We start from the raw sequence: 11,355 nt of genomic DNA, 5'->3' as shown, positions 1-11,355 counted from the left end.
GCCTGTGGCTGATGGTCGTTCAGTTTTGGTTTTCAGTGATGTAGCAAGGTGCGCAGAACTTCAAGCGTGGCTAAGTGAATTTTTGCATGCGTGTGCACCCATGAAGTCGCCATTCAGGTTAATAATATAGAAGGCTGTTTCCGTTACAGTTTCTAGAATGTTCAATATCACATGTTCTCTCTGGAGAGTGTGTAACCCATTCCTTTCATCCCTTTCATTTCTGCTTACCCAGCATCTCCATCTCTGTCTCCAAAACAGCTATCATTGTCCTCGAGGGAGGCAAGAGAGGGATGAGTGGGGAGGAAGAGGAAGTTCCAGCCTGTTAACACCCAACTGCCTGTTCCTCAGGAAGTGGAGGGATTTGGGAGCAAGGCCTGATTCTGGTTCTTTGGGTCACTTAGCTATTCTAAAGGTTTCCCTATGCCTGTGTTTAGTCGTGTCTGACTCTTTGGTGACTCTGGGCTATAGTCTGCCAGGGTCCTCTGTCCATGGGGATTCTCCATCAAGGATAGTGAAGTGGGTTGCCATGCCCTCCTCCAGGGGATCTTCCTAACCCAGGTCTCCCACATTGCGGGTGGATTCTTTACTGTCTGAGCCACTAGCGAAGCCCAAGAATACTGGAGTTGGTAGCCTATCCTTTCTCCAGGAGATCTTCCCTGACCCAGGAGTCAAACTGGGGTCTCCTGCATTGCAGGCAGATTCTTTACCAGCTGAGCTCTCAGGGAAGCCATGTAGACACAGTTTCCCCAGGTTCTGTTCTATCTCGGGATGTTTAACAATGAATGTGTTGGTCAAGCTTACTGCACCTACCTGTTTTCATGCCATTTGGCAGGGCGCAGTCAGTATTCCAGGTAATATTTTTGTCTTAAGATTGTTTTAAGAAGCATGCTACCTGCTTGTTTTAATGTTCTGGCTCAGAGGAGCATGTCCATGAAAGTTCATATTTTGCAAGAAGTTACATCTGTGTTCTGCCTGCACCAGGCCAGGCTGTGGGATCCCCATGTTTTCAACCTGTACTCAGGAAAACACTTCCACCCATTTGAAAATTTGAGCTGCTTGCCCACAGCTTCTTGATGTCCGTCTTGAGGTGCAAGCAGCCAAAACCATAGACATTATCCCAACTGCAGCCAAACCACAGCTCTGGGCAAGACCATGATTATGTTTACTCTTGGTTTCCGCACCATGATGCTGGCTACCTTTATTTTGGCAACCTCAACTGCCAGGTCTTCAGGGATCTGTTGACAGTGACCCAATATCTGGAATGTAATGGACGGTTTGTCAACTGTGTTTATTTGAGCAATTTATAATCTAGTCAAGGAGACTAAATGTGAGCAAGAAAATGATAGAATACAAAGTTCTCTCCAGGTCAGAGCAAGCTGAGTGGTACAGGCAGTTTGTGGAAGTTGAGATGGGAAAGACAGTTTACTAAAATACAGTTGGATCATTTTCCCCTCAAGATTACCTTGTATAAATATGTTTTATACCACTTTTTATCAACTTCTCTTTACTAGATCAGTCTTTTAAAATGTGATGAATTTTAGATTTCATTCAGAGAATTATCCACTAATCTCATCTGTGCTATACATGCTAACATCTTTTTATGTCCATTTCTCAGATAGGAAGACCGGGGTTTGGCATGGTTAGGATTCCAACTCAGGTCAACTTGACTGAAGCCCAGACTGTTTCATGTCTTTAGGATGTCAGGTATCATTTTTCCTTCTAGAAAACCATATTGCCTTCTCCTCTTGTGAGTCTGCCTCTCGTTTTCTGGCCTCTTCCAAATCTGCCCTGAGAGGAAGTGAGAGCCACTACTTGTGCGCCTCCTCCAGGATCACAAGCCAAAGTCATCCAGACTGCCTGCCAGCCAGCTTTCTGTATGTATGTGTATGTGTGCATTGCTCGGTCATGTCTGACTCTGTGGCCCCATGGATTGTAGCCTGCCAGGCTTCTCTGTCCATGGAATTCTCCAGGCAAGAAAACTGGAGTGGGTTAACCATTCCCATCTCCACAGAAGGTTCCCAACCCAGGGATCAAACCCAGATCTGCACTGCAGGCAGATTCTTTACCATCTGAGCCACTTGGGAAGCCCCAAAGTATCTGTAGCTCCCTCAGTTTGGACATTTCTACAATTTTATCCTTGGTTGCCTTGGAAATTCAGGCCAGCAGCCTCTGCCTCATTATACAAATTCTCCCTCCTCCCACTGACTTCTGTCTCTCTTGAAAGGCAAGAGGAGATGGTGGCATCATCTGGATAGTATATCTCTCCTAAAGGTCTGGTCACCAGATGGGTGTTGTAGAAACTGTCTCTCTCATCATCCCTAGACAATCCCACAGTTGTAGGCACCGACATTAACCTGCCATGCCCTGATAGCCTCATCAATGAGGATTTCCACCTTGACTCTTCCAGGTCCTTTCCTGTGTTCCCTCTGTCATTGGACCTGGAAAAGGACTGTGTGGGGATACCTGGGAAAGTCTTGCCCTGACCCCCTTAGTTTCCCCTTATCCTGCCTGATGCCCTAGGCACATGGACCAGCCTGAAAAATTCTCCTGCCTAACGAGCTAAGCTTCTTTCAAATGACGGTGGAAATGGTTCTGGGTGTTCTTGCAGAGACTTCTCAGCCAGAGAGGAGAAGCAGGTTCTGGTTTCTCCAAGCCCAGGGCCCCATGCCACCAAAGGTCCGGGCTCCAGACAACCTTTGGAACACACAGATCTGGGTCCCAAACTCATCACTAGTTAGCTGTGTGTCTCTAAGTAAGTCACCCGCTCTGGGTCTCACTCTCGTTCTTTGTAAATCAGACTAATACTGCAGTGGAAAGATTTAATAAGATAATAGATGCAAAGGGCCTGGCACATATTAAGGGCTCAGGGTTGGTGCCTTCCCTTTTCCCTTGTTCTGAACTGGCAATGAGGACTGGGGAAGAAAGGTAGGGAGGTGCCGCGAAATGAAGGCGGATTCCCCAGAACGTACCTCCGCGACTCCTGGCACCCTCTATCCACCAATACCTCTCCCCCAAGCCCCGTTGTTCCACTGTTGTCCGCCAGGGGGACACAGGGTGCACGTTCCCTCGCTGGCCGCCTTTGCGCGTTCACAGAGTCTTGAAAGAGCGAGGCCTTGCGCATTCTTGAGTCTCCAGGGTCAGGGCGCGCAGGCGCAGAAGGCTGGGCATGACGCGTCTCTGGGAATGGCTTCCCTTTCCAGCGTCCCCGGAGTTGCACCGGGTTGATTTTACCCGGTTCGGGGGCACCAGGAGGGCGGTTTGGGGCTGGTGTGTAGGGCTGGGGGCCTTGTGGGCATTTCTTACTCCGAGACTAGCTTTAATCTTCGTTTTCCAGAAGAGGTGACCCGACTTCCTTCAGAGTTAATATTTTCTTCCCCATCATGGATGATCAGGAATTCCAAAGAAAGAGTAGAGGAGGGACATTCACTAAGCACCTTCTGCCATAGGGGCAGCGATGCCCACATACTAGAGGAACTTTTGGATTGGGATTTGCTTTGTTCGAAATTTAGCAAATACAGAAAAATAGAAGAAAGAAAACAGAAATCATCCACATTTCCTCACCACAAAAGATCCCTCGCTGTCTCCTATAAATGTACCCTAGAATGTTTATTCAACAAGTATTTATTGAACACCCGCCTATCTGCTCAGCAGGTTAGGTTATGTGGGACTGCAGAGGGAAAGGAAAACTGCAAAAGAGGACTGGAACCAGACCTCAGATCTCAGACTCCAGGCTGGTACTGTTTCTATTGTTCATAATAGCCAAATGTGGTTCAGGCTTTAAATTAAATGCTCACATTGTTCAGTTTCAGAGAATTCATCCTGGAGGGAAAAGTCTACAAATTTAATCAAAGTTTGAGTTCTCAGATCATAATTGATGTTAACCAATTCTTACTAAGGAGATCACTTGTAAACATAATGAATAGCCTTTGGCTATATCATAATTTTGAAAAATATTTACTTATTTGGCTGCATTGGGTTTTGGTTGTAGCTGGAGGGATCTTCGTTGCAACACCAGTAGCCTCTCTAGTGTGGTACGTGGGCTTAGTTGCCCCTGAGGCATGTGGGATCTTAGTTTCCTGACCAGGGATCAGACCAGCGTCCCCTGCACTGGAAGGTGACTTCTTAATCCCTGGACCACCAAGAAAGTCCTATATCATAACTTTTAGTAGATAACAGGATTTATATTGCAAAGTAACTAAATATGTTTAATAAATATGATAAAATGTCAGATGGATTCTTATCTTTGTTAAATTCCAGGGCGTCCACACTTGAATTAACTCCAGAGAAAGTTTGCCCAGAACCAGGCAGACTCCTGTCACGCCTATGATGAAGGAACCACCCAGTTTGCTTTCTGTATGGTTCAGGACATCATCATGCTTCAGTCATGAAACAGGAAGAATGTGGGATGGTGAGACCGGGACCCAGCTAAAAGTCCTTACTGCAGACTACATGGTTGGGGAAAGGTCTTTGGAAATACCCTTTCAAGAAGATTCTAGAAGAATATCCAGAGTCAGACCTTCAAGGGGGAATGATTAGGGTGCTATGGAGTTCTTAATTTGGTTGTACATCAGAGTCACATGTGAAGTTTCTTAGAAATAGAGCTTCTGGGGCCCAACCTTACAGCCTTTCTCACTGTGCAAATCTGTGGTTCCCAGGACACCTAGGTTGAGAGCCAGTCTCCTTACCATGGCTCACCCACATTGTTCACTTTACCTCTGAGCGTCTAAGCACTTTCCTTTCCTATCTTTGTGTATCACTTATGCCTCAATGGAAACATTGTCTCTTCAGAGGACCTTCTTTGACTTTACCATCACTTTACCCAGAGACATTCACACTTTCTGGTGTATTTCACTTTTATTTTCCACTTAGTCCTCCTCTCTTTGAACGGCTACTTATCGTACTTCTTCACTTGTTTTTGTTCATCTCAGGGGTCTTTCTGGGGCTTCCCAGGTGACACTAATGGTAAAGAACCCGCCTGTCAGTGCAGGAGACATAAGAGACATGGGTTAGATTCCTTGATTGAGAAGGTCTCCTGGAGGAGGGCAGCACAACCCACTGCAGTATTCCTTCCTGGAGAATCCAGTGGACAGAGGAGCCTGGTGGGTTACAGTCCATGGGTTGCAGAGTCAGACACGACTGAAGCAACTTTGAACGCGGAGCATGCATGCATGGAGTTGCTCTGGCCTGCCTCCTGTTTCTGTATAGCCTGAGAGCTAAGAATGGTTTTTACATTTTTAAACGGTTGGAAAAAATGAGAAAAATCAGACTTCCCTGGTGGTACAGCAGATAAGAATCCACCTTCCCATGGAAGGGATGTGGTTTCCATCCTTGGTCGGGAAAATGGGATCCCACCTGCGGCCAGGCAACTAAGCCCCAGTGGGAAAACAAATGATCCTTCATGCTGCCACTAAGACCCAGACACAGCCAAAGAAGTAAATTTATATATATATAACCATATATATATATGACCATATATATATATATAACGATATATATAACCGTATATATATATGGTTATCTACTTTCTGAGTAGGTGCAACTAAGCCAAAGGCTTCTTTCAGGGACCTCATGTTGAGAAAATGGCGCCATTAGCACGTTCTGAGGGCGGAGTTTGACGTCTGAGGCTCTCCGACGTCCAAACGGCGCCAAGAGGCACTTGCGTATGCCCAGTTGGAAGGCCGGCAGTCAACCAGTTTTAACTGGGTGGAGCTCAAACTGGACGCTGCTGACTGAAGGACGTCTCACTCAAAGTTATTTTTGTTTAGGCTACGTGAACCTTAGAGGACATGCACGTTACTGTAAAAACAGTTTTAGGCAAGCCTGATCAGTGAAGGTAGGTTACAGTATTTTATTTATTAATATTAAGCAAGTTAGAGTTTGACAGATTTGACTGACGAGCATCCCCGGCGTCACTTGTTCACATCTAGAGAGGCTGGGCGTAAATGGAAACAAGGCCAGCGGAAGTCTCAGTGAGGAGTGCCCCAAACCTAGGGATTCACCATGAATTTTCACAAAAGAGCAAAATTGGGAGACAAGGCATGTGGTACCCCTGGGGAGGGGATAATGGTGGGGGAATAAGCAAGGAGGGGGGCATTGGGATCTAACATACCCATCTCACCTGAAGAATCCATGTGCTGCCTTTTTTTTATTTAAATTTTTTTTCTGACTGCACTGGGTCTTTGTTGCTGTATATGGCTTTCTCTAGTTTTCTCCAGTGAAGGCTACATTAGTTGCAGAACAGGGGCTCTAGAGCTCCGATTTCAGTAGTTTTGGAGCCCGGCCTTAGTTGTCTCCCAGTATGTGGGGTCTTCTCGGACCAGGGATCGAACCCGGTGTCTCATGGACTGGCAGGTGGATTTTTATCCACTGAGCTGCCAGGGGAGTCGTCCCTGTGGTTCTTGGTAGATGGCTTCACGGTGCATACATAGCCCTGCTAACTCTGTAGCACCCACTGAGTTCCCCAGGAAACAGGGCATCCTGGGGAGTAGCACTTCTTCTTCTTTTTTTTTTTTTCTCTAATTTGAAAGATTTTTATTTTTATTTTGGAACTGCACTTCCTGGATAGGGAGTGAGTGAGTTCAAGGGGCCTAACACTGTTCTCATTCTGCAGCCACCAAAGATGATGGTTCCATAATATCCAATCCAAGTAGGTGGGAGGGGCAAGTGGTAAAGATTCTCCTGTCTCCTGGTTTTCCCTTTCCCCTAATTTCCTTAGTAGCCATGAAGTATCTGATACCTGGAATCCTAGACACTTCCTAGGGTTCCTGTGTTGAAGATTTCACAGCAGCATATAACATTCTGATATTGTGGGTCTGTAGGCAGCAGTTGCCCAGTGGCACAGTTGATAAAGAATCTGCCTGCCAATGCAGGAGATGTGGATGTGATCCTTTGGTTGGGAAGATCCTCTGAGCAACTGAACACACACAGAGAAGGTGGACCCAAAAGCCTCATAGCCTTGTGAGGACTGGCCTTGGGGTAGGCACCATGAAGGCCCTTAATTTGTGAACCATTTTCCATGGGGTAAGCCCTTTGTAATGATTTTGATGACTTATCCCTCCTCTGTGTCACCTAAGATGGTGATCACAGGGGGGTGCTGCCACCTTCCTGCTCTTTGCCTTCTGCTGTGGCAGTCCTGGTGGTTTAGATGGTGAACAATCTGCCTGCAATGCAGGAAACACAGGTTCGATACATGAGTAGAGAAGATCTCCTGGCTTGGGAAACGGCAACCCACTCCAGTATTCTTGCCTGGGAAATCCCATGGACAGAGGAGCCTGGTGGGCTATAGTCCATAGGGTCGTGAAAGAGTCAAACAAGGCAGTGAATAAATGACCATATCTTCCATCAGAAACTCATAACCTTTGGAACTCAAATCTCAGAGAGGCCTTGCACTGCCACTTATAGCAGCACTGCCTTGGGAACTGTAATGAACTTTGGAGAACATTTAATCCATCATCTTTTTAAAAAAAAATTTCTTTTTTCCCCTTAAATCCTAATTCCCTCTTTTATAGAAATAATTTTCTTTATTTATTTTTGGTTGTGCTGGGTCTGCGTTGCTGTGCATGGGCTTTCTCTAGAGGCGATGAGCAGGGGCTGCTCTGATGCAGTGCTTAGCCTTCTCTTGTTGTGGTGCCCAGACCCCAGGCACAAGGGCTCCAGCAGTTGCACCTGGTGGGCTCAGTAGTCCTGCCGCACAGCCTTAGTTGCCCTGCGGTATGAGGGATCTTCCTGGACCAGGGATTGAATCTATGTCCCCTGCATTGGTGGGCAGTTCCTATCCACTGTGCTACCAGGGAGATCCTAATCTATTATCTTATTGTGTTTGTTTATTTTATTTTTTTAATTTACAGAGGATCTACTGCTTAGGATACATTTTCCTATGTATTTTTGATGGCACAAAGGCATATTAAATATCTCTTTCTTCCTCTCCTCCCTTTTTACTGGCATTCTCTGCCTCCCATCAAATTGTTGATGGTTCTTTATAGATACCACACTGTTTCTGCCTGTGTTTCTCCTGGACGGTGCTCCACACCTCACAGGCCCCCTTTGATTAGATGCCTCCTGTCACTGTGCATCTCAGCTTAACTGCTCTCATCTCAGGAAACCTCAATTCTCTCAGTCTGGGTTAGGGACCCTTTTCTTTTTCAGCTTACCCTGGGCACATCTCCATCACTACTCGTGGTACCATGTGATGATGCAATTATGAATTTGTGTTTGTCATCTCCCCTTGACTCTGGCCTCTCTGTGATTATGGACTAAACCTATTTATCTTTGAGTCAGACCCAGATTCTCCTCTAATAAAGACTAGCAGGAGAGAGAAGCCATCATGAGGCTTATAAAAGGGGTATATCAAGGTGGGTGTGGCAGAGATCATAAGAGCAGTAAAAGACTAGCATGAAATCACTCTCAGCTTCTTGGCAGCAGGCCAGAGCTAGAAATTCACCTCCAGATAAGGAAGTAGGAAGGAGTCACTTCCTTCCAAACTAAAGCCCTTGAGTCCCAGGGAGGTTTTTTCAAGCACAGAAGCATGAATCATCACCAGGTGAGTGTTCTGACAGTGAAGAGTAGTGGAAAGATCCCAAGGTGGGTGGTCAGGGGATCTGGTCCTGGTTCGTGCTTTGTTCCATTTGGCCCACCAGGATACCCACTGGTGGGATGGGATTCCCTAACATCGTCATTCCTTTTTTTTGGCCTAGAACCACTTCTGTCCTTGCCCAGATATCTTCTGGTCTGAATACTGCTGTCCTTAGGCTTCCCTGGTGCCTCAGTGATAAAGCATGTACCTGTCAGTGCAGGAAACATGGGTTCGATCCCTGGTGAGCGAAGATCCCCCGTGCCTCAGAGCAACTGAGCCCCCTGCACTGAAGCTGTTGAGCCTGCGCTCCAGGGCCTGGGAGCCACAGCTGCTGAAGCCTGCGCACCTTAGAGTCTCTGCTCTGCACCAAGAGAAGCCACTGCAGTGAGAAGCCTGTGCACTGCAACTAGAATATAGCCCCTGCTCACTGCAACTAGAGAAGAGCCCACATAGTAACAGTGAGCCAGCACAGCCAAAAGTAAATAAAATCATAAATATGTAAAAGAATATTGTTATCCTTTTAGATCCAGCTCAGATCCCATCTCCTGAGTGAAGCCTTCATCTTCCAATCCAGATGTGAAGGGAGAGTGTCAACTCTTCGCTCTGAACCCCTATGGAGAAATGTATATACCTCTGTTAGGAATGGGCTTCCCCAGTTGCTCAGATGGTAAAGAATCTCATATGGCAGGCCTGAGTTCATTCCCTGGATTGGAAAGATCCCCTGAAGAAGGGCATGGCAACTCACTCCAGTATTCTTGCTTGGGAAATCCCATGGACAGAGGAGTGTGGCAGGCTGCAGACCACAGGATCACAAAGAGTGGGACATTACTGAAGCGACTCAGCATGCATGCCTGCTCTTAGGAGACTTCACTTTGTTCTGCTTCACCATTTTTTTATGAGTTTCTGTTTCTCTAAATTACCTCCATTAATTTTTCCCTCCTTGAGAGCAAAGATCATATTTGTGGAGCTCGTTTATTACCTAATTTATGGTAGATACTCAAATATTTGTTGACTGAAAGATTCCCTTTTATTCAGTAAAGAGTCATGGCCCATGGTATGGACTCACTCATTAGCTGTGTGACTCTGGGCGAGTTACTCAATCTGTTTGTGTATCAGCTTCCCCAGCAGTAAATGGGAATAATAGTACCTATTGCACAAGGCTGTATTGAGGAGTCAGTGAGCACTTAGCCTGGCTAGTGCTAGTCCAGAATGTGTTACTCTCTCAGTCGTGTTCAACTCTTTGCGACCTGATGGACTATAGCCTGCCAGACTCCTCTGTCCATGGAATTCTTCAGGCAAGAATACGGGAGTGGGTTGCCATTTCCTTCTCCGGGGGATCTTCCCAACCTTGTGATCAAACTTGGGTCTCCTGCATTGCAGGCAGATTCTTTACCATCTGAGCCACCAGGGAAGCCCGGTGCTAGTTCAGTCTTCCTTCAAAATATCAGAGCAGGACATACTGTCATTAGTATTGAAACACCAACGGGTAATTGGAATTTTCTCCTCCCTAATTCAGTGGCTTCTTCCCTCATACCCGAATCTGACATGGCCAAACCACTAGTGAGATGTAAAACCCTCCTGGAGAGCTTTATTTGTTTTTAAAATTAATTAATTAATTTTTGGCTGTGCTGGGTCTTTGTTGCTGCGTGAGGGCCGTCTCCAGTTGTGGCAAGCGAGGGCTACCCCTGGTGGTGGCTTCTCTTTTTGCAGGGCACGGGCTCTAGAGCATGTGGGCTCAGTAGTTGCGGCACGAGGTCTTAGTTGCCCTGAAGCATGTGGAATCTTCCCAGACCAGGAGTCGAACCCATGTTTCTTGCATTGGCAGGTGGATCCTTAACCACTGTGCCACCAGGAAGTCCAGAGAGCTTTACATTGTCCTAGATATTTGCACAGATTCCTTGGTTTAGGTTTATCTTGGAAAAGTAAGATTCTACATTGTGTTTTCCAGTTAATCTCAGAGATTTATTTGTTAATTTGTACTTGTTTTGTTTTTACAAGAAGGAATGCCTTTAGCTGGGGTCCTGAGGACCCACAGAAGTTATTCTATTAGTGAAGTTAAGTAGAAATAGAGCAGTCATGTTACAGAAGGTTTATAATGACCAGGTCCCTGAGTAAAGTCAACATCCTGTGATGATTAACACACTTTTCAACTTAAGTGAAATGAAGAGTTTTCTATACCAAACAGTCAAACAAATGTAGATTCCTGTAACAGTCATAGGCTCCGGGTTATAGCAAACGATACTTAGAATCATGAAAACAGCCCTTCTAATATTGATGGAAAAAGCCCTTTGACCCTTTAGGAAAACTAAAACAAGGACCTACTGTATAGCACAGGGAACTATCCTTAGTCTTTTGTAGTAACCTACAAAGGAAAAGAATCTGAAAAAGAATGTGTATATTTAGCTTTCATATATGAATATGTGTGTAACTGAATCACTTTGCTGTACACCTGAAATTAATATAATTAACACAACATCAGCTATACTTCAATTGAAAAAAAATGAATAAAATGAGAAGGTTAAAAAAAGAAAAAGAAAAGATTTTGAATCCATTTTAGCAGGACAGGATACAGAATAAATAAAGATTTAACTTATATTTTGTGGCCTCTAATATGTAGACATTTCCTCACTTATTTCTATTTCAAAAATATTTATTTTATGTCCTTACTTGGCTGCACCAGGTCTTAGTTGCAGCATGGAGGACCTTTGATCTTCTTTGTGGCATCTGGAAACTTTAGTAGCTTCATGCAAACTCGTAGTTATGGCATGTGGGATCTATAATAG

The sequence above is a fragment of the Ovis aries genome, chromosome 11, assembly GCF_016772045.2.
Source record: "Ovis aries strain OAR_USU_Benz2616 breed Rambouillet chromosome 11, ARS-UI_Ramb_v3.0, whole genome shotgun sequence".
In the NCBI taxonomy this organism is placed as follows: Eukaryota; Metazoa; Chordata; class Mammalia; order Artiodactyla; family Bovidae; genus Ovis; species Ovis aries.
Note: the sequence above shows the minus strand (reverse complement) of the source record.